The 22740-nt window shown below is 42.4% G+C and overlaps 1 protein-coding gene across 27 annotated transcripts in view; it reads right to left on the bottom strand.

Annotated features, from left to right (window-relative positions):
- fam49bb (family with sequence similarity 49 member Bb) overlaps window positions 1-22740 on the bottom strand; it is a 181074-nt gene that overhangs the window by 131649 nt on the left and 26685 nt on the right. For 2 of the 27 annotated variants that reach the window (XM_078216785.1, XM_078216789.1), the window contains exon 1: window positions 18272-18496. The exons of 12 other annotated variants lie outside the window; for them this stretch is intronic. The gene's annotated coding sequence lies outside the window, so the exon portion shown is untranslated. Of the gene's footprint in view, window positions 1-18055; window positions 18661-22740 lie in introns of those variants that run through there. 13 more of the 27 variants (XM_078216775.1, XM_078216794.1, XM_078216783.1 and 10 more) reach the window with 11 other exon arrangements.

Below are 22740 nucleotides of genomic sequence, written 5' to 3'. Positions count from 1 at the left end.
GTGAAAATCCCCTAGTCGCCACACTCCGTCATCTGTTCGGGTACACTGAGGGAGAATTTAGCATGGCCAATGCACCTAACCAGCACGTCTTTCGGACTGTGGGAGGAAAGCGGAGCACCTAGAGGAAACCCATGCAGACGCGGGCAGAATGTGCAGACTCCGCACAGACACCCAAGCTGGGAATCAAACCTGGGTCCCTGGCGCTGTGAGGCAGCAGCGCTAACCATTGTGCCACCGTGCTGTCCTTCGAGGATGGGGGTAGTAACATCCCAAATCAAGTTGTTTCTGGACTTGAATTAGGCTGCAGTTGCTTTTAGGTGTTCCCAGAAGTCAGTGTCCTAGCTAGAGTCACTCCGAGGTATGTTGGAGTTCAGTTATGCTTTAACTTATAGCCATTCATTTGGATGTTGAGCTCTTTATCAGCTTTTCATTGTGAGAATGGAATAAGCTGGATACTTTTTTTTTGAAAGGCTTGGCTTGTATCTCCATGCAATATTGTTCAAGTTTTGACAAGTCATCATTTAGGGTCCAGTCCAAAGTGTCGAAGTCAGGGACTTGAATTGCGAGGCAGCTGTCATCAGCATATATGAATTTCTGGGAGGTAGTTTTTGGAAGATCATTTGTGTACAAGTTGAACAGGGTTAGAGCCAGTACTAAGCCATTGGTTTATCTTTTCCATATACTTTTTGCCTTTCTAAGGTCAACTCTGAACCTTTGATGGTTCAACAGTGTTCTGGTGCTTTTAGTCACTCAAGGGCGAGAGCTCATGGCAGTTTCAGGAGGAGGCCAGTGTGCCTCCTCAACTTTCTCTGAAAGCCGTTTTCAATGCAAATGGTAAGAGCCAGTCAGTACCTGCTCCCTGTGCTCTGGTCCTTGCTGAAACCAACTTGGTCGATACCAAGGACTTCTACAATTAGACAGTCTCAGACAACCATCCACAGTTTATGAGTGAACATTCGACCTGCGATCTTGATTTTGGGATACAGACAGTGGAAATGTAAATAGTTAAAATAATTTAACAGTTTTGAGATTATACTTGTGGGGCAGGGGGGAAAGATGTAGGGTAATGGGCTGTTATGTTAATTAGACAATGATGTTAATAATGATATAAGCATCATATTGGGTCAGATGACCAAGAGGCTCCAAGGAAGCAAGATTTGTCCAGAGAATAACGTACTTACCATGAGATCTTGGATGTAAATAAACAGTTTTAAGAAAATCCAAATACTGATGATCTCTAAGTCATTTGCTATGCAAGAGAAACCTCATCAAGCCAGAAGACAAAACAAGGGCAACAAGCCACATCAACAACCATTTTGTTTTTAATGGTTACGGTTACGTACTGTAAATATATATGAAACTGACAAAGCATTAATAACATGGATTCTGAGTATTATAAGCTCAAGCAGAATCTTCATATTCTCACATCAGTTATGTGATACAAAAACAATTTGCAGATTTCTCAGCAATCTATAACATGATCATTTTAAAAAGCTAGGCATTGTGCTTTACAAATGAGTGGTTCACATTACAATTTTAATTCTCAATTCAATCAGCCTGGGGAAGAAGTCTTATCAGATTGTCACATCGACTGATGGAAGCATTCACAACATTTTGCCTTCATTTGATTTTTCAGGAAATAAATAAAACCTGCACAATATACGGTACTTCAACATCCTTGTTCACCAACTGGTTTTCTTTTCGTTATTAGTTCAATATACTTTCCAACAAAAATGTGATTCTAAAGTGTAAAAATGCTGCCCAATTCTGAACTACATGAACATTCCTGTTTCTCCCTCTATTTCCTCATTTGCCATGTTTCTGTTTTATAAATCCACTATTACTAAATATGATAAGCATCAGTTAGCTATTTGCCACAATTACAATCTCAATTTTCCAATTCATGCAATAAACAAACTCCAGTCTCAGCATGTGCCAACTATTTTACCTTCTATCGACTTATTTTGTTTGCATTTCTTGATACAAATTTTTGATGTTTGCCCTGACCCAGGTTAAAAAACACAACTTCACCATTGCTGATTAAATTACTATATATTACAGCATATAAAATGACCTTTGAAGCATCCAAAGATCTTTCCAAAAATGAGTGTTGATTTATACACCCAGTATGGGGGAGGGGGAGCAGGTCATTTCGGGGGCAGTGCCAAGGTTAAGGTGCTGGGCATTCCATATCCATTGGAGGAGGGGATAGGTTTCCCCCATTCTATTTTTATCTTTCTGACATCAGGGTGACATTTAATGGCTGGGGTTGCTGGCGGGATGGGCTCATTTAGAGCCTGCTCTGCCAATGTGACATTGTGGGACCCACCTCCTTAACCTTTTTGCATAAGTGTCAACAAATACGGCAGGGAAAATAGGCAGTGATACTGGTAGGCTACACGCTGCTTTCTCACCTGTGTTGACACTTACTCAAAAATTATAAAGTTCCACCCATCATCTTCAGCATTCAATGCAGAGTTCATCAAATTCATTCTGCTCTAGATCAGATGTTGTGTTTCACTTTCAGAATCAACCCTCCATTTTAAAAAAAAAATCATCTTCATCGCCATCTATTGAATTGAATCGAATTGGTGCAACAGGCATATTTCCACTCAGTGAGGGTTTTGTTTTCTGTCAACCATCTACCTTTTTCATTAGACACGATCGTGATCTTTGAATGGCTTGTTGAAGCATGCAACCTGAAGGTTGAACATAGGCATTGGCATAACTGCAAAATAGTACGGTGGCACAATGGTTAGCCCTGTTGCCTCACAGTGCTAGGAACCCAGGTTCAATTTCCAGTTTGGGTCACTGTGCGTAGTCTGGAAGTTGTTCTCCCCACGTCTGCATGGGTTTCTGCCGGGTGCTCCGGTTTCCTTCTGCAGTCAGAAAAGACGTGCTGGTTAGATGCATTGGCCGTGCTAAATTCTCCCTCGGTGTATCCGAACAGGCACCGGAGTGTGGCGACTAGCATATTTTCACTGTAACTTCATTGCAGCGTTGATGCAAGCCTACTTGTGACACTAATAAATAAACTTTAAACTTAAATTTCTTCGCAGACACCTCTTGATCACAATGGTTATGTGGGACATCAGCATGTCACACACTAATAAGTGGCATTCTTTACATAGGCCATCGGAATGTCTATTCCACACATTATTGTGTCCATAACTTGACTCCATCCTCATCCATCCAGCCATTATCAAGGATGCACACAAATACCCCTGCAGGAAACTTGATATTCAGCATGGTTTTATGTTTGAATATTACCACAAGTTTTTATTTTGTTCCATTGGCCATGCCGGCCAGTGTTACCTGAATCTTGTCTTCCCATGTCCTGTTGTGTTCACTAGAAATGTTTTTGAACTTTTCCACTACCGTTTGGCTGCTGGGAATATAGAGATATTTCATTCATGTTGCAGATGTGACTCAATGGGCACTTGTGTTTTACGCTTTCTGATGATGAATCACTTGAGTTTAAGTTAAAGTTTATTTATTAGTGTCACAAGTAGGCTTACATTAACATTGGAATGAAGTTACTTTGACAATCCCCTAGTCACCACACTCTGGCACCTTGTTCGGGTACACTGAGGGAGAATTTAGCGTGGCCAATGAACCTAATCAGAACGTCTTTCGGACTGTGGGAGGAAACAGGAGCATCTGGAGAAAACCCACACAGACACGGGGAAAACGTGCAGACTCCACACAGACAGTAACCCAAGACGGGAAGCAAACCCAGGTCCCTGGCACTGTGAGGCAGCAATGCTAACTACTGTGCCGCAAAACTGTCCATTTTGGCATTGATGTCTTTTGATAGTCTTTCAGCAATCTTGGTCTACACCAGCTATTAGTCTGAAATCTATCCTGGACTCAAGATTAGATTTGGTCCAATTATCTACATTTATATGCATTGCATTTCTGGTGACAATGTAAGCATTCTGATAATTTTCAAGGGCTCATTCCAAGCATGCTTCCCAAAATTAGGCCAGTAACTTAATCTCTGTTCTAATGGTGCATTTATCCTGGGCATCATCTTCAGGGCAGATTCCTTATTCTTGCACCAGTTTTACCGCCAACACAGAATTCCCTCACTACAGCACAGTTTTTTTTGACAAGTTAGCAAATATTACAACTTTTGCTTGCAATCAGCTTTATACTTTTCTGGGGGATCCATTTCTGTTCGTCATTTGCCAAGTCATACGTGGTCTGCTCTATGGGGATGTGTCTTGAATGCCCATGTATCTTTGCAACACCTGCTTGTTCTCATCTGCCGATTTACAGTACAAGGTAAATAAAAATGCATTTCTGGGGTGCAAAATTGAGGCCGACAGCTATACTAATGCATGGGTAGCACTTCAAAGCTGAAAAGGGAGATCAACTTATACCCCAAGTATATGGAAAAATATGATCTTGGCACTGAAAAATTGGGGTTGTGTTTATGCTGTGATCTACAATGCTAAACATATTGCAAAGTGGATACAGTTTAATTATTTTATGACCATTTTCAATATAATGTACTCTTCAACAAATAGACATTAAAAAGGAGCTGAATCAAATGGCTATCGACCTTAATTATTAGTGGCCGGTAACACACAATTGCATAAAACAATCAATAAAATACATGTTTGACTAAGCTTGAACAAATGAAAAAGTAGGAAATGTGGAATGAGTAACTAACAGAAACAAAATTAAATCCCCTAATTCTTTTCCCCAAAGCTGCCAGCCAAACAATCTCTAAGAGGCAAGAGATAAAAAATTTAAACCAGCTTAAGAGAGGTTTCTCTAACCATCTGCCTGTCCCCCACGCACACTAAAAGATGAATGAACAAGTTCCAGGCCACAACGTCTAGAGTCTAAAAAACACAGCCCCAACACCCACCTATCTTCTATTTGTAGTGATATTGGTCGCAGTAAGGAACTCGCCCGATTTCCTCTTGAATGTCTGCAACCAATCTGCATGCACTGCACATTTATTTTGTTCTCGCTGTCAACAACTCTCTGTGACAAGAAATACACATCTAATCTAGTTCTATGCCCACAGATTGTATACCATTCTTCCTTCCCTAAAATATCTAACTCAAATACCCAATCCATGTAGTTTTAAAATGATTAAAGGATTAGGTCTGATCTATCAAATCTCAAGTCTACTTTTTTTAAATATAGGAGTTTTTTTTTTAATTCTTAAATTCATAATAGTAATTGAGGGTCTTTAAACTAGATATCAACCTGGATAAAGAGGAAACAGGAGGAAAAACATTTTTTATGTAGCAAGTGAGTGGTGGAAGCAGATTCAATCACGGCTTTCAAAGGGTCATTGTTAAAGCACCTAACCCAAAAAGGAAAAATGCAGGGCTACAAGGTACGAAGGAACGGCGCTAGCTAAATTGTTGTTGTAGAATCGGAATAGGGTCAACAGGCTGAATGGCCTCCTTCGGTGATGTAATCATTGATTCTATGATTAATGACCTTCCCTTGAACCTTTTCCAGTGCCTCTATATTCCCCACCTGGTGAGGGGTGCAGAAATTGATACAATATTCCAGATGAGATCTAATCAAGGTCTTGCACAGAGGAAATATAGTATCTTGTGTGTTTTAATTTAATCACCCAGGCAATTTATCCTAACATTCTATTTGCATTTGCAATAATCTCAACAGCACTAATCTGTTATTCATGCCCTGTGACACGCAAGTCATTCTACTCAACAGCCGAGTCTACACAAGAAACATTCATGTCATAAATATACAGTAAATATCAGTAATATTTACCTGTAAATTTGGTTATTTGCTATATAGGCTACCTACAGAACATTTGATCTGAGACTGATGTTGCAAATTCTGGTCCAAGTACTGGTGTCTTTCTGCTACTACTAGCCATTTTGGGAGTTGGGAAAGAAATGAATCATTCCAGTTACAATTTTTGGCCTCTTCCTGTGGAACTGCGGTATCCATGGTGCACTGCAATATCTCATCACATGAGAACCAGGCAGAAACTTCCAACACTTGCTATAGCATAGACACACAGAGAGATCTGGGCGTGCACGTCCACAGATCCTTAAAAGTAGCAGCATAGCTGGAAAAGGTGATGAAAAAAGCATATGGCATGCTTGCCTTCATCGGACAGGGCATTGAGTATAAAAATTGGCAAATTATGTTACAGTTATATAAAACGTTGGTTTTGGCCACATTTGGAATACTGTGTCCAATTCTGGTCACCACACTACCAGGAGGACGTGGAGGCTTTGGACAGAGTACAGAAAAGATTTACCAGAATGCTGCTTGGTATAGAGGGTATTAGTTATGAGAAGAGATTGAATAAACTGGGATTGTTCTTCCTGGAAAAACGGAGGCTGAGGAGCAACCTGATAGAAGTTTATAAAATTATAAGGGGTATAGATAAGGTGAACAGTTGGAAGCTTTTTCCCAGGGCAGAAATGACAATTACAAGGGGGCACAAGTTCAAGATAGGTTTAAGGTGAGAGGGGAGAGATACAAAAGTGTCCAGAGGGGCAATTTTTTCACACAGAGGGTGGTGAGTGTCTGGAACAAGCTGCCAGAGGTAGTAGGAGAGGCGGGTACAATTTTATCTTTTAAAAAGCATTTAGATAGTTACATGGGTACGATGGGTATAGAGGGATATGGGCCAAATGCGGGCAATTGGGATTATCTTAGGGGTTTAAAAGAAAAGGGCGGCATGGGCAAGTTGGGCCGAAGGGCCTGTTTCCTTGCTGTAAACCTCTATGACTCTATAAGGGGAGAAAGTTCAGTGGAGATGGGTGGGGAGAAGTTTTTTTTTACACAGAGGGTGGTGGGGGCCTGGAATGCATTGCCAAGTGAGGTGGTTGAGGCAGGTACATTAGCGACATTTATGACTTATCTGGAAAGACACATGAACAGGCGGGGAATAGAGGGATACAAGCTGTTGGTCTAGATAGGACAAGGTGACCGGCGCAGGCTTGGAGGGTCGAAGGGCTGTACTGTTCTTTGTTGTGGAGAAATTGTGAAAGAGAAGAGATCCATTATGGGTAGCCTCCACCTTTCTCTTTTGATATCCAAAGTGAAAAACCATGCATAAAATTTACCAACTATTATTTCAGCAAAGGTGGTGAAAAAATGGAGCCTTTTCATTACAGGCAGGTTAAGCTGTTAAAGTAAAACTTGAGAGCTAACTGGTTTTTTTTTGGCACCTTTTTCAATGTGGCTAAAGAGACTGATAATCCATCTTGATCCAGTGGAGCAGAGGGTACCAGGCCTCATCTGTCCCTAACTCCCCTTCTTGTTGAGCTACATTGGTTCCCTACTCCACAATGCCCCAAATTTAAAATTTCCGCTCGATTACCTTGCTCCATCTACCCACACGACATTCATTAGCTGTCAATCCCTTGCCCAAAGTCTCCATTACTTTGATTCCCAATCTTCTGCACCTCACCATTGCAGCAGTGATTTCACTATGACTATTACACTCTGGAATTCCTCCTAAAACCACTCTATTCTTTCAAAAAACATCAAAGCCCTCTTTTTGGCTCAACTTTTAATTACTCCTCTAAATCTGTATTTTTCTGGTTTAATATCCATTTTCATATACCAATCTATCAAATACCTTGAAGTTTTAAGCCTTAGGAAACCATGAGAGTTTGTAAACATCTCAGTCCATTGAAATCAAAGGTGATTTTAATACCTGTTTTTACTTTCTCCAGGGCAGCAGCTATATTTCTCACTCTTACAACAAAGGCAGTTAAACAATATGCCATTGCTTCCAACTGTAAGAAAGGTTTCAGAAGATTGAAATATGTGTCAGTTTACTGGTTTGCTTCCAAATCTTTAGAGCAAAGCAAATAAATTTGCAAATACTGGACAAGAGAGGACATTCTTCTACTTTAGCACATTCTGGTGTATAGGAAAGTACTATCCGCTGTATATGGTCAGACTGCACAGGTGTGTTTGGAAACTCTACCAGTGAAGCCCAGGTTTGTGAGGTAGGCTAAACTTGAATGATAATTTGACATTGTTATCAGTCGGGTAAGAAATGGGCCTGGGTGAATGATTAGAAGTTAGACTTGAGAAAGGACTGCAATGGCAATAAATAAGTGTCTGAAGAATACTCAGGCAGGTTGCCAAGATCTGGTAGCCACTCTGAATAAGCCAAATAGTCTGTGGTTAGGCACTGAAAGACTACAGGGCAGGTGGATAAAGAAGATGGAAATAAGTGTCAGTCTGAAGCAAAGCTTTGAGAATTTGATCGTTAGTTTGCTTCCAAATTTTTAGAGCAAAGCAAATAAAGTTGCAAGTACTGGACAAGAGAGGACATTCATTCACTCTAGTTTGAGCCATCAGATGCTTTAATTTTTACTTATTGTTCAGCATCATTCTGAGATTTGGAACAATTTAACTTTTGCAAGCAATTGTCTACTTTGCCATTTATTTACATTGCTTAATTCAAAATACTGGACAAGTCAAATTTTTAAGAGCAGAAAATCTTCAGTACCACTGTTTATCCTAAACCCGATTGATTAGTATTTTAAGTTTGAAATATGTGCAAGTTAACTAAAACACTTTTCAAACTTTATATGTAATCCACAGGCATGAAAACAAAACTTCCTGGGTAACAGAATGATGAAGAAGCCACTGTAGAAACATATTGGATTTTTAAAATTTTAAGTTAAATTTATTCATATTGTTAGGGTACGAGAGCAGAAACCCCAAGGTATATTATGAAGTTAGACTAGACCCCAACTATTTGCTATTTTTGGCATTGTGAGGATAAGGTGTTTTACTCCAGCTGTGATTCTATTGACACTCTAGGAAGCTTTTATTTAGCAATATAGTTTAACTAGAATAAATGAATCAGTTTAACATTTGAACAATACTTAAACATGACAAGATACAATTCTTAACTGCTCTCCTATCTCACAATAGTCCTCTCATAGACTTAAACTCCTCTTCAAAATCAGTCAGCAAAAGCCCAGGCTTATACGCTTGTACTTCAACAGTCCTAGAGCTTTTTAAACACGTCTCGAGAGCAGAAGACTGAAACACACCTGTCTTCTGACAGCCCCAAACTGCAACCTCCAGAGAGAGTGTGAGAGACAGAAAGTCACCTCTTGCTTCTTTCAGAACAAGGCAGAAACTGACCATTTTAAACACCATCTCTCCTGCAAGCTTAGCTCCGCTCATTAACATGACTCCACCTCTGTCAATCAACCTAATCAAAATCCTACGCTGAAACCCGAAGGGAAACCCAAAAAACACAAATGCATTAACTCTGTTTAGACAAACACACCATTAGCTAAAATCAGTCATTGTCCTGCATTCTCAACATTTGAGCTGCCCATTGCCTAGACAAATTGGCACCATATAAAACAGAGCTGAATTTTAAACATGCCCCATACAAGAAAGATGATTAAAATACATTTCTTAAAGGCATAGTATCATATCACAATATGAAGTATTATGAAACCAAAACCAAATTCAAAATGGAATTAAAAGAATGTAAATCAAATCAATTAAACAAAGAACAAAGAAAATTACAGCACAGGAACAGGCCCTTCGGCCCTCCAAGCCGGCACTGACCATGCTGTTCGACTTAACTAAAACCCCCTACCCTTCCAGGGACCATATCCCTCTATTCCCATTCTATTCATGTACTTGTCAAGACGACCCTTAAAAGTCACTACCGTATCCGCTTCCACTACCTCCCCCGGCAACGAGTTCCAGGCACCCACCACTCTCTGTGTAAAAAAAATCTGCCTCATACATCTCCTTTAAACCTTGCCCCTCGCACCTTAAACCTATGCCCCCTAGTAATTGACTCTTCCACCCTGGGAAAAAGCTTCTGACTAACCACTCTGTCCATGCCTCTCATAATCTTGTAGACTTCTATTGGGTCTCCCCTAAGCCTCCGTCGCTCCAGTGAGAACAAACCAAGTTTCTCCAACCTCTCCTCATAGCTAATGCCCTCCATACCAGGCAACATCCTGGTAAATCTTAGATTAGATAGAATTTACAGCACAGAATTAAGCCATTTAGCCTAAATGATCCAGTGTTTTGCTCCATACAAGCCACCTCCCATCCAATTTATTTAGTCCAAGATTCAGGCCCCTCAAGATGTGGTACCCAAAACTGAGTGCAAAGTGTTTTACATTACGTCTGACCAAGGCTCTGTGGAACCACAGAACAACATCCTATTTTTTGAGTTCCAATGCAGCTGAGATAAAGGCAATTAGCATTTTTGATTATTTTTTAAATCTATTCACTAGCTTTTCATGATTAGTGACAAAGGGCATAATAATATAAGAACTCCAAATCCCTTTGGTTTCACCATTAAGAAAATACTCATATTTGTTTCTCTTCAATCCAAAGGGCATGACCTCACACTTCCCTATATTAAACTCCACCTACGAGTTTGTCCATTCAACCTTCCATTCTACACACCTGCTGTTCATCCTAACTTACCATCTGCAAACATGACTTGGTAACTCTCAATTCTAAGTCATTCCTATACTTTAAGTTGAAGCCTCAGTATAAACCTCTGGGAACAGTCGCTCACATTCCGTCAATTCAAGATTATTTATTTTATCCCTATTCTCTCTCTTCCCTACTTCTTGACCAATTGCCAACATGCTATTGGGTTACCTTCAATTTGGTGTACTATATTTTTTTTACTAATAATCTGCAATATAAAATCTTTACAAATATTCTGGAAAACCAGAAAGACAACATCCAATAATGATTCCCAAATGATCATGTTTGGTGACTGCTTCAAAAAATTCAACCAAATCAGTAAGATATTACCTTTGCAGATCCATGCTGATTCTCTTCAATGAGCACATACCTACCTCAGTGCTCAGACACTCCATCCCTGATAACAGATTTCAGTAATTCCCCACAACTGAAAAGTCTGTAGTTAACCGATTTATCCTTCTTTTTCTTAGATTACAGGGTGACATTTTCAATTTTCCAATCCAAAAAGTTCAATTCACAAATTTATAGCACTCTGAAAATGTATCACTAATGTATTCTGCAATTTTCCTTTAATTCCATGATGCAAACCATCAGATACTGCTGATTTGTCTATCTTAAGTCCTATTAGTTTCTCCATTATTTTTTTTAAACTATTATTTACCACAAGTTCCTCCCATTCATCCTTTCTAGGATTACTGGTACCAGTAGTATTTTGGCCTTTTACTGCACTGTGAAATCAGATCTAAAATACACAATTAACACAACGAACATTTATTTATTTCGTCTATTATAGTCTTACTTGCATTTATCTTTTAAGGACCCACATCCCCTTTTAACCCTGTCCTTTTGCTGATTTTTACAGCTCTTCGTGCCGACTGGATTTACACTCTGTCTTTCCTTTGTGTTTAAGCTTTTACTTCAATAAGTTATGCATCTCATTTGTTCACTCGGATTGCTTAACTACACAAATGAGTCTTTTGGCCTTTAGGGATATGTACTAGTTTTGCATTACACCACATACTTGTTTGAATACTTCTCACCATTTATAAGTTTACCCATTAATAAGTTAGCCAGTTTACTGCAGTCAATTTATGTCTTATCCCCTTGAAGATTTTTTTTTAAACTTTAAAAACTTGGTTTGAAACTTTCTCTTCTAGCTCTCAAGCCTAATATTAAATTCAAATCATATTATTGTCCCTATTCACAAGATTTTCCCCAACTCTAGCTCATTACTCATCACTAAATCGATATGTCCTGTTCCATTATTATTTCTAAATATACTGGTCTGGATTTCAGTTATAATAACAGCATAACAGTTAGTATTTGCTGTCATTATTCTGAGAAACTGACAGCAACTTCTGACATCCAACCATATGCAATTAAATGCAAAAAATGAGAAGTTGCTGTCAGTGATTCCCTAATACTCCATTGCGTGAGTTGAAGTCATTGCAGTAGGGATCAATTAAACAAAAAAAAACACTGAACTGATGTGAATTTGCACTTCTTATTCTAGTATCTTGCTGTCAAAAACTTTGGAAATGTTTGTATTGTTGGATGAAGTGTAACTGCGTTTTTAATGACTTACTAAGCCATAATTACTCCTGAACAACATCCCTGACTGTGAAAAACTAATCTTATATTTCTGGAAGGCAAAATTACACTATTCCAAAATTAAAAAAGAGATCTTTAAAATAATTGTGTCTTTTAAAGTTTATTTCAGTTTCTACTCTAACCACTGTGTACATCCTAATTTTTGTTTCATAAGTTACAAAAAGCAAATGGTAAAATCTGAGTATTATTTCCAGGTTTGCTGTCTGTTAGAATTCTGCAATGCAACTGTCTGCTTAATGACATCACTTGTTGGATGCCAGAGACCTCCTATATCCATTGCCAGAATGAAATTAGCATTGGGAAAAATGAAGTTCACCCCTCAGAGCTCACAAGATCTTTGTGAGCATCTCTCTTCAAGCTCAGCAACTCGCACTATCGCTTCTCTGCTGACTGCAAAATCCAGGCTATTATCCTGGAAAATTATCCCAAAAACATTCGAGAAATTTTACATCTTGAGCTATTCTGATACCCTCAGTCTAAATGAAAATTTAAATCTCTATCATAACCATGTTGTTTTTGTTAGAGGCTTCTCTTGGTTTCCTTATTAATTCATCCTGATTGTTACATCAGTACTACCTTTAGTGCACCTTTAAGAGTTTTTTAAAATCATGTCCTCTGTAGCTCTCATTGTGGCACTGAGTTGTCCATGATGAGTCCTTTTATTGCTCCTTCAGTGGTTTGAATGGGGTTTGTTTATTTTTACTTTGGAAATTAGTTTTATGACCCTGCATTGTTAGGAGGAAGAATGTTTGCAGGTCAGGTGACAGAGGCTCTTTCATTTTCAGTTCTGAGCTGCAAGTTTTAGTTTTTTTAGAAGGGACATCAAGCTGAAAAGAAGTATCTCTCTCTCTCTCTCCCTGGTTTTGGGAAATTCTGCTGTTTAGCTGAAAGCCTTCCTGAGTAGAAAGTCTCTGTTGGTGGCTGGACCAGAGAGTCTCTCTGGTGTTCTGGGAAACTGTTCTGCCTTCAAACTGTTCTGACTGTATCAACAGAATTGCAGCATTCATCCAAAGGATTTAGTTCCAGTATCGCGTGAGCATTAGTCTTTGCTGTGTTAAACCTGTGAAAAAGGTTTTGCCTAAAGGAAGTTTTGGTTTTGACTGGAACATCTTAGATACATTTGTTAAAGGTTACACATTATTGTGGTTGTTTTATTTTTTTTGTAATTTATAAAAGTTATTGCCAATTTTCTTTCCATATATGTTAACAATATTCTTAAATAAACTTTGTTTGATAAAAGCTCCCTAGTGGGTTATTTGAACCATACTTGAGGTGAACCATATCATGCTTATCCTAGCCAAATTCAATGTGCAAAACCTATGATCCAGGAGGGCTTCATAAAACATTGTGGAGTTTCTGACCTGAACCTTAACATACCAGAGGCTTCTCTTGGTTTTGTTATTAATTCACCCCCATCGCTCCCCCATCAAGATTACCAGTCTCATGTCCCCACTGTCTATTCACCCTTACTAATTAACATTACTTCTTTTTACCGCTTGGACTAGGTCTCATCAACACTGCTACATCACATCCTTTCCAAATTTCTCATCCTTTTTGAAGATCCGATAGCTTGGAATATTGAGTTCCCAATTATTTCTAGCTTGTAGCCAAGTCTCTGTAATATCTAATACATCACACCGTTCAAGCTAAATTTCTACTTTTGCTTGTTTTATTTCCTATGCTTTATGCATATGCATACAAAATTCACTAGGTGCGATCTTACCTGCCGTTCACACCACGCTCCCACTGCAGCTAGGTCAGAAAATTTGGCGGTGAGTCAAATCTCGGTTCACTGCAGCAGGATGGGAAAATCCCACCAGCATAAATGGTGGTAAGATTCCAGCCACTATGTTTGAGTAACTGTCTTCATCCTGCCCATATGTTTTGCTGGTCCTTTTTTCTCTTTTTGGCTTAACTGTATGAACTTCACTCCCACTTAAGAAGGGTTCAGCTTCATAGTAAATTAGAACTGACAATGGGAATAATCTGGTTCCTGAATTTTCACTATGAGCTAAAAGAACAGTGCCATTATAGTTAGCTACTGTAAGAGTCTGTCTCTATAGAATGCACCAAGTCAGTCATTCCAATACAGCAATATGGTTTAATGGCTCACTGAATATTAAGTTCTAAACAATTAAGCCAGTTCATCATTTTGCCAATGGTAAATATGAGTAGATGGAGTAGTGGAAAATGGATACACTTTAGAACCATGGAAGTTTACAACATTTTAAGAATCCAATTGGCCAATCATCTCTATTCCAATTCTTTGCTACAGCAATCCAAAAAATTCAGTGCCTTGTTTGCACACTCCAACATGCATCATCCATTCTCTGCCATGTAGGGTGGTTGAAGTAGAAACCATTGCATTGCATAAGCGAAAAGTGGAGAAATATTTGAAGCTAAGTATTCCATGCTCCAAATACCTGCCAAACAAATTTTTCCTCACCTATACACTCATGTCTAATGGTGATAACTCATTCATCACTGACTCCTCCACAAGAAGTTTTCCCTATTTGCTTAATCAAAACGTTTCATGTAATTAAAAGCTCTAAATCTTCTGTGTGTCAGTGAAAGTATTTCCAGATCTCAAGTCTCACTAACTACAGTTTTCCATCCTTGACATCAATCACCCTGATGAATTTAAGTTAAACAACCTCGACAGGCGTTAATAAAATTTAGCCCAGCTAATTTTCAGTCTCAGTACTTCAGCCAAATGCTCATTGATTTTTGTTCAGACATAAGAACTTGCAAAAAGGAGTTTTGCCTGATAAAAGTTAATAATGAGGTACACCTGAAGCCATGCAACCCTAAAAAAAACTTTTCCACAGGCGATTCCAAAGGCAATGTCTGCCCCAAAGCAAGTATATTTAACCTTCCTGTTGAAACAGATAGTGACATTCACATGACCCACTCACACAAGCTTGTGATCACTGGTTTGCATTTACAACCTCAACAATTGGTTTGATGCACCAATAGTAAAGCAAGATGTGATGCACAAGAGGCCAAACTGGAGGAAAGCAGCGATCTCATGAGGGTTTCAAGGCCGAGAAGATTACTGAGATGGGAGGGGCTAATCAATGGAGGGATTTGAAAAAAGGATGAAAATTTCATAATCAAGATGTTGCCACACTGGGAGCCAATGTAACAAGGACCAGGCTGAAGGATAAACGGGATGAGTTAGAATACTGGCAACAAGGTTTCGAAAAAGTTCAAGTTTATATGGGGTGGGAAGTTGGCCAGGACAGCATCAGAATAGTCGAACTAGAGGCAACAAAGACATAGAGAAGAGTTTCAGCAGCAAAGTTGAGGCAGGAGGAGAAATGTTAGAGATGGATATGGGCAATATCAGTGACGAAGAGGATATAGGAAATAGAGCTCAGCATCACATAGAACACCAAGATTGAAAGCAGGCTGGTTCAACCTCAGGCAGCAGCCAGAAAAACAGAGTCGCTAGCAGCTGAATGGAGTTTGTGACAAGTATCAAAAACAATCTTCCCAATTTCTATTTTTAGTAAATCCATGCTCATCCAATGCTAGATATTGGACGAGCAGCAAGATGAAAGTTAGTGAAATCAAGTTGCTGTTGTGACCATACACAAGGAGCCTAATGTTGAGGTTTTAGAGGTTGCCGCCAAAGGAAAACATGCAAATGAGTTATAGGAAGGGGGGGGCCACAGATAAATCCTTGGGGACTCCAGGGTAACGGGGGATTCCAGGGGTAATGGCTTTGGAGCACAAAGAGAAGCTACTGCAGGAGATTGGCTATGGGTGGAACACAGGAATAAGACCAGATGAATGTACTCCACCCAGATTTATAACAAAGTGGTTGCAGAAGGAGGGTGTGATCAACTATGTCAAAGGCTGCAGAAGGGTAAAAATGAATGAGGAATGATAGTTCACCATTGCCACACTCACAAAATGAGGATGCTTTTACAGGGGTGGAAATATGATTGGAAGAATTCAAACATTAAATTGTGGGAAAGATGGGTACAGATTTCGAAGGCGACAACACATTCAGGAACTGAAGAGGAAAGGAAGGTTGGACACGGTTCAACTGAAAGATGGGTAGAAGGTTGTTTTTTTAGAGAATGTGCACAATGACAGTAGATTTGATGTGGACAGAAACAATACTCGACAGGAAACCATTAACAATAACAGCTGGGGGGGCGGCGGGGGGTGGTCAGGTAAGCTTAGCAAGGCCATAAGGGGAGTTAAGAAAGAAATTAGAAAAATATGATTTCAGTGCTGGCCTGGGCAGAATATTGGGGGAAGTTTAGCTTGATAGGCTAGGGGAAGCAGCTGACATAGCTGAACTGACAGTCCCGAGCTTGGTGAAAAAGGGCATCAAAGCATTGGAGGCGAGGGTAGACACCTAGGAAGTTTGTCATGGGGAAGAGGAGCCGAGGGTTATCTTTGTATTCCACGGTGATCTGGAATAATGAACATCTTGGGGAGAGAAAAGCAAGATGTGATATTGCTTTTGTGTGATCCAGCCAAAGCTGTGATGCATAGCATAACCCCCTTAAACATTCAAGTCTGGCTTGCCTGGATTTGAGAGAGTGAAGATGCAAGCTGAACAGGGTTTCACTAGGGAAAAGTTGAAGTGAGGCTGCGATTGAGCAGGTGTGCAGCTGCGCAGCTGCAGAAATATTGTGATGAATGGAGAGCCAAAGGTTCTTTGGGAATTTGAAATTATCATTTTGCGGCTGTAAGATAAACAGATTTTTCCCAGGAGAGCATTCCTCTTCCTAAAACATATTCAAGGGACGTAGAGCGTTCTTCTCTCTGCCCCGCACAATCCTACCTTTGAGCAATCCCGTCTCCACCCCACCACAGACAAATCCCTCTCTTCCCTAATTTGTATGGTCCCAGTTCCCCTCTCTCTCTTCCTCCCACAACAGGCAGAATTACCCCTATTCTCTCTTTCCCCTCTTTCCTTGCAGGATCCCCTACTCCCCATCACAATGGGCAGGCTCCCACCCCCCATACCACACTCGGCAGTTCCTTGCACACCATCTCAACCAGCAGGAAGCAGGATCTTCCCCATCCCAGCAGGATACCCCTCTTTCCCCAGAGGCATCAGGATACAACTCATCTCCCCATTCCTTCCGCCCACTTCCCTCCCCCATGCTGGTACAACCTTTCTCTTCAACTCTTTCTCCCTCACAGCCACCTTGGACCAGGGCATCTTTGACCCTCTTCCACCTTCCCGGGGCAAATTCCCTCTCTTCCCCCAACAAAAACCCCCTCCACTGGGATCCCTCTCTCCCCAATGCTGCCCCCAGAATCACCTCTTTTCCCCCCTCCACCCAGGGCAGGATCTCTCTCCCCCGCCCCCCTAATCTCCATTTAACCCAGAGCATTGTATCCCCAATCTAAATCCATTCCCCCTCCCCTCACCCACCCTAAGGGCACCATTCCCCCTCACCCACCCTAAGGGCACTATTCTCCCCCTCACCCACCCTAAGGGCACTATTCCCCCCCTCACCCACCCTAAGGGCACTATTCCCCCCCTCACCCACCCTAAGGGCACTATTCCCCCCCTCACCCACCCTAAGGGCACTATTCCCCCCCCCCCCCCCCCAATACCCTGAGGCACTATCCCCCCTTTCCCCCTTCCCCCAGGACAGGATCCCCTTTTTCCCCAGGATAGAACCAGGCTCCACCACTCCCCCTCCCCCCAGGGCAAGATCACCCCCCCTGACCCCTTTTAGCTCTTGCCCTCTAAGCGGGGGAGGGGGGGGGCTGATTTTGACCAGGCAGTGTTCACCAATGCAGCCCATCGGTGTCTTGTCACCTTGTGCCCGGGCTGCCCCCGCGGATGGTGGAGGCCGGGCGCGGCACGCTGAGCCGGCATGAGCCCCGCGGTGTGCTTCCTCGCTGCCCACCCTCCCCAACCCCCACCGTGAGCCGAGGCCAGGCCGCGCCTCGCCGGTGGGTGGGCGGGCGACCGATCCCATCCCCATCCCCCACCGCCGCCTCTCACCTGCGGCCCGCGAGCTCTCACAGCGAGCGCCCCATGCCGCGCGAGCCGCTGCCCTGCGAGCAAGCGCACCAACCGTCCCGGCTCGAGCTCCTCAGTTTAAAAGAGGCTGCGGGCTCGCGCTTCCCCTCCGCACCGTGCCGGCTCCAGGGCACCGCCGCGCCCTTCAGGTACAACATGCCGCCGCGCCGTCCTAGTGACCGCCATGCCACCACTTGCCTGCTGCTGCTGCCGCGCACTCAATTGCTCCATACATGCAGGCCTCGCTGGTGCCGATCGCATACAGATAGGCGAGACATGCCCACCTGCCCTGTGCCTGCTCCACACTGTCCTAGCGCCAGCTCCGTCCACCTTCAACTCTGCTCTTGCTCGCCAGTTGAACCTTCAGTCCATTGACACTTGTCATCAGCCTGGACTCCTCTAATCACTGACACTTCTTCACCCACTTTGCAGCGGCTTGGTGTTGTGCCCACTGGTTTGCTTCACCCATTTCACGACCGGTGGTTATTGGATGCCATATTGTTGGCACACTGATCATCGGGTGGCACAGTGGTTAGCTCTGCTGCCTCACAGCGCCAGGGACCCAGGTTCGATTCCCAGCTTGAGTCACTGTCTGTGTGGAGTTTGCACGTTCTCCCCGTGTCTGCGTGGGTTACCTCCGGGTACTCCAGTTTCCTCCCACAATCCAAAGATGTACGGGTTAGGTTGATTGGTTGTGATAAATTGATTCCTAGTGTCAGGGGATTAGCAGGGTTAATACATGGGATTACGGGGATAGGGCCTGGTTGGAGTTGTGGTCAGTGCAGACTCGATGGGCCAAATGGCCTCCTTCTGCACCGGAGGGATTCTATGATCTTTGAAACAGTCCCCTTTTAAACACATACTCTTATGTTTGTCTTGAATCATTTGTTACATAGTCCTAACTTTGTCTTGAACCATTTGTTTGAGTGTGCCCACCTTGTACGCGGCCGGGAGGGGGGGCATTTGTCGGCGACACAGGATTTACAGCATAAATAATCAGCCCAACTGATTTATGGACGGCATAAAGGGCAGCACGGTAGCACAGTTAGGGCGCACGGTAGCGCAGTGGTTAGCACTGCTGCTTCACAGCTCCAGGGACCTGGATTCGATTCCCAGCTTGGGTCACTGTCTGTGTGGAGTTTGCACATTCTCCTCGTGTCTGCGTGGGTTTCCTCCGGGTGCTCCGGTTTCCTCCCACAGTCCAGATGTGCAGGTTAGGTTGATTGGCCATGCTAAAATAGTGTCCTGAGATGCGGCGATTAGAGGGATTAGCGGGTAAAATATGTAGGAATATGGGGGTAGGGCTTGGGTGGGATTGTGGTCGGTGCAGACTCGATGGGCCAAATGGCCTCTTTCTGCACTGTAGGGTTTCTACTTCTATGATAAGGATGCTCCGCACGGGCCTGCTCCCAAACACCCTCATCTAACCCGATCAGCACATCGCCCTCATCTAACCCGATCAGCACATCGCCCTCATCTAACCCGATCAGCACATCGCCCTCATCTAACCCGATCAGCACATCGCCCTCATCTAACCCGATCAGCACATCGCCCTCATCTAACCCGATCAGCTCATCACCCTCAATTAACCCAATCAGCACATCGCCCTCAATTAACCCGATCAACACATCGCCCTCATCTAACCCAATCAACATATCTGTCTGTTCTGAAGACAAAGTCATATTCAACACAAAACATTGGGCCGGATTTTACGGCCTCGCTCGGCCTGAAACCATAACATCCCACCAGAGGTCAATGGACCTTTCCATGGTGCGCCCCTTGCCCACTCCAATTCCCATGGCGGGCGGGGCGGTAAAATTCCGACCATTAACTCTATTTCTCCAGAAATGCTGCCAGACCAGCTGAGTTTTTCCAGCACTTAGTTTTATTTCAGATTTCCAGGATCTGTAGACTTTTGCTTTATTAACAGATCTTTCTATTCCTTTCTCCCTCTTGTACTTATTTAGTTTCCCTTTAAATGCATCTATACTATTCGCCTCAATGACTGATAGTTCCATATTTTAATCACACTGGGTAAAGTAACTCATGGGTATTTTGTGGCAATGGGTAGATCTGATACCATTTTATTAGTTCAAACAATATAGGCCCACCTAGTCCATACCATTTGAGCATTCAATACTTATCCAACATATCGCAAGCGACCTTCCTTCCTATCAATGAAGTCTTGAGGACAATGCTCAATTTTGGCTGAGCCTGGTGTTTTGAGTTCCTAGTGCAGCCTTGATCAACATGATTGGAGGTATATTAAAAACCTTGTTGTCATCTGCCTGGAGTCCTGCAATTCAACACTGCCAACCTACTTATCCTAAATACTTTTTAAAAAATCTGTTATTGGCCTGTTCAAAATGCTGTAACCCCTTATCAGAGCCTCACTGCTCAGTTATAACCTGTTGATATCAGATCAGTTCCAAGCCATCTTAACCCAATTTGCTCCCATACAACATTTGGCATTCTTTATTTGTCAGTCCAGCTCTCTGCATAAAGCCAATTTTGAGCATAAAAAGCTCAACCAACCAGCCACATAAAATTGAGCACTATCCTGAGCCATATTCTGTGGAGAGTACGTTATGGGTGGCACGGTGACACAGTGGTTAGCACTGCTGCCTCACAGCGCCAGGGACCCGGGTTCGTTTCCCGGCTTGGGTCACTGTCTGTGCGGAGTCTGCACATTCTTCCTGTGTCTGCGTGGGTTTCCTCCAAAGTCCAAAGATGTGTGGGTGAGGTGGATTGGCCATGCTAAATTGCCCCTTATTGTCAGGGGGACTAGCTAGGGTAAACGCATGGGGTTATGGGGATAGGGCCTGAGTGGGATTGTTGTCAGTGCAGACTCGATGGGCCGAATGGCCTCCTTCTGCACTGTAGGATTCTATGGTCATAAATATGTATGGAGCTGGAAGTCAACAGTGGAGAATGAATCAAGGGCACATTCTCACCCTGTCAAGTGCATAAGTGCTGACAGATTGTAGGACTCTTCTGACTCCCAATTGTTCCTGGAACATTTAACCTTCTACCATATAGGAATAAGTGTAGGCTATTTAACCTCTGGAGCCTGTTCTGCCACTCAATGAGAACATGGCTATTTTCAGATCAAACCTTTGCCTCATATCCTTCATACCTTTGGTTAACTAAAATCTAAATCTCATTTAACAGTTGACCTAGTAACAACTGCCATTTTCAGAAGAGAATTCCAAACTTTTCCCTTTGCATGTACAGCGTTTCCTAACATCACTCCTGAAAGAACTGACTATATTTTAGGCTTTATCCCTGTGTCCTAAATTCTCCAATTAGCAGCAATAGTTCCTATCTACATTATCAGTTCCCCTTAATATTTTGAAAATTTCAATCAAATCATTCCTTGGTCTTTTAAATTCCAGGAAAGATAACCCATTTGTGTAACTGTTTCCAAACTACCAGCCAGATGTGAGAAACAATTCATCTCCTGGGGTTTAGGATATCAGAGATGTTTTACATAGAACATAGAACAGTACAGCACAGAACAGGCCCTTCGGCCCACGATGTTGTGCCGACCTTCATCTGAAACCAAGATCAAGCTATCCCACTCCCTACCATCCTGGTGTGCTCCATGTGCCTATCCAATAACCGCTTAAATGTTCCTAAAGTGTCTGACTCCACTATCACTGCAGGCAGTCCATTCCACACCCCAACCACTCTCTGCGTGAAGAACCTACCTCTGATATCCTTCCTATATCTCCCACCATGAACCCTATAGTTATGCCCCCTCGTAATAGCTCCATCCACCCGAGGAAATAGTCTTTGAACGTTCACTCGATCTATCCCCTTCATCATTTTATAAACCTCTATTAAGTCTCCCCTCAATCTCCTCCGCTCCAGAGAGAACAGCCCCAGCTCCCTCAACCTTTCCTCATAAGACCGACACTCCAAACCAGGCAGCATCCTGGTAAATCTCCTCTGCACTCTTTCCAGCGCTTCCACATCCTTCTTATAGTGAGGTGACCAGAACTGCACGCAATATTCCAAATGCGGTCTCACCAAGGTCCTGTACAGTTGCAGCATAACCCCACGGCTCTTAAACTCCAACCCCCTGTTAATAAAAGCTAACACACTATATGCCTTCTTCACAGCTCTATCCACTTGAGTGGCAACCTTTAGAGATCTGTGGATATGGACCCCAAGATCTCTCTGTTCCTCCACAGTCTTCAGAACCCTACCTTTGACCCTGTAATCCACATTTAAATTAAAAACATGTTTTATATTTCATTAACTTGCTTGTGTCTCAGTTCAAACTGAGGCAACAAACATTTACCCTTTCCTGTAGGCCTCCATTCTGGTTCATTTATGTTGCTCACAAACCCTCTCCTCTGCTCACCATTGTCAGACAGAATCTCCAGTGATCCTAGATTTTGGGACAACTCACAGTTGGCAAGTTGCTCCCCATGTTCTTAGACCTCAGGACCTCTCCCTACACAGTGCTACCACATCTGAGAACTATCTACTCATGCTAACAGATTAACAATGCATTGCATGATAGAAATGCCAACAACCCTAAAGCATCAATTTCAAAGCAGTGACAGCAAAGAAAAAACAGGGGAATCTCAGCACTAGCTAAAGAAGCAACAGGTACTAGACAGACGTTTTCAAAAATTCAAAGAGCACATGGCTAGAAC

The sequence above is a fragment of the Mustelus asterias genome, chromosome 7 (assembly GCF_964213995.1).
Source record: "Mustelus asterias chromosome 7, sMusAst1.hap1.1, whole genome shotgun sequence".
Taxonomy (NCBI): Eukaryota; Metazoa; Chordata; class Chondrichthyes; order Carcharhiniformes; family Triakidae; genus Mustelus; species Mustelus asterias.
This window is presented reverse-complemented; position numbering and strand designations above follow the sequence as displayed.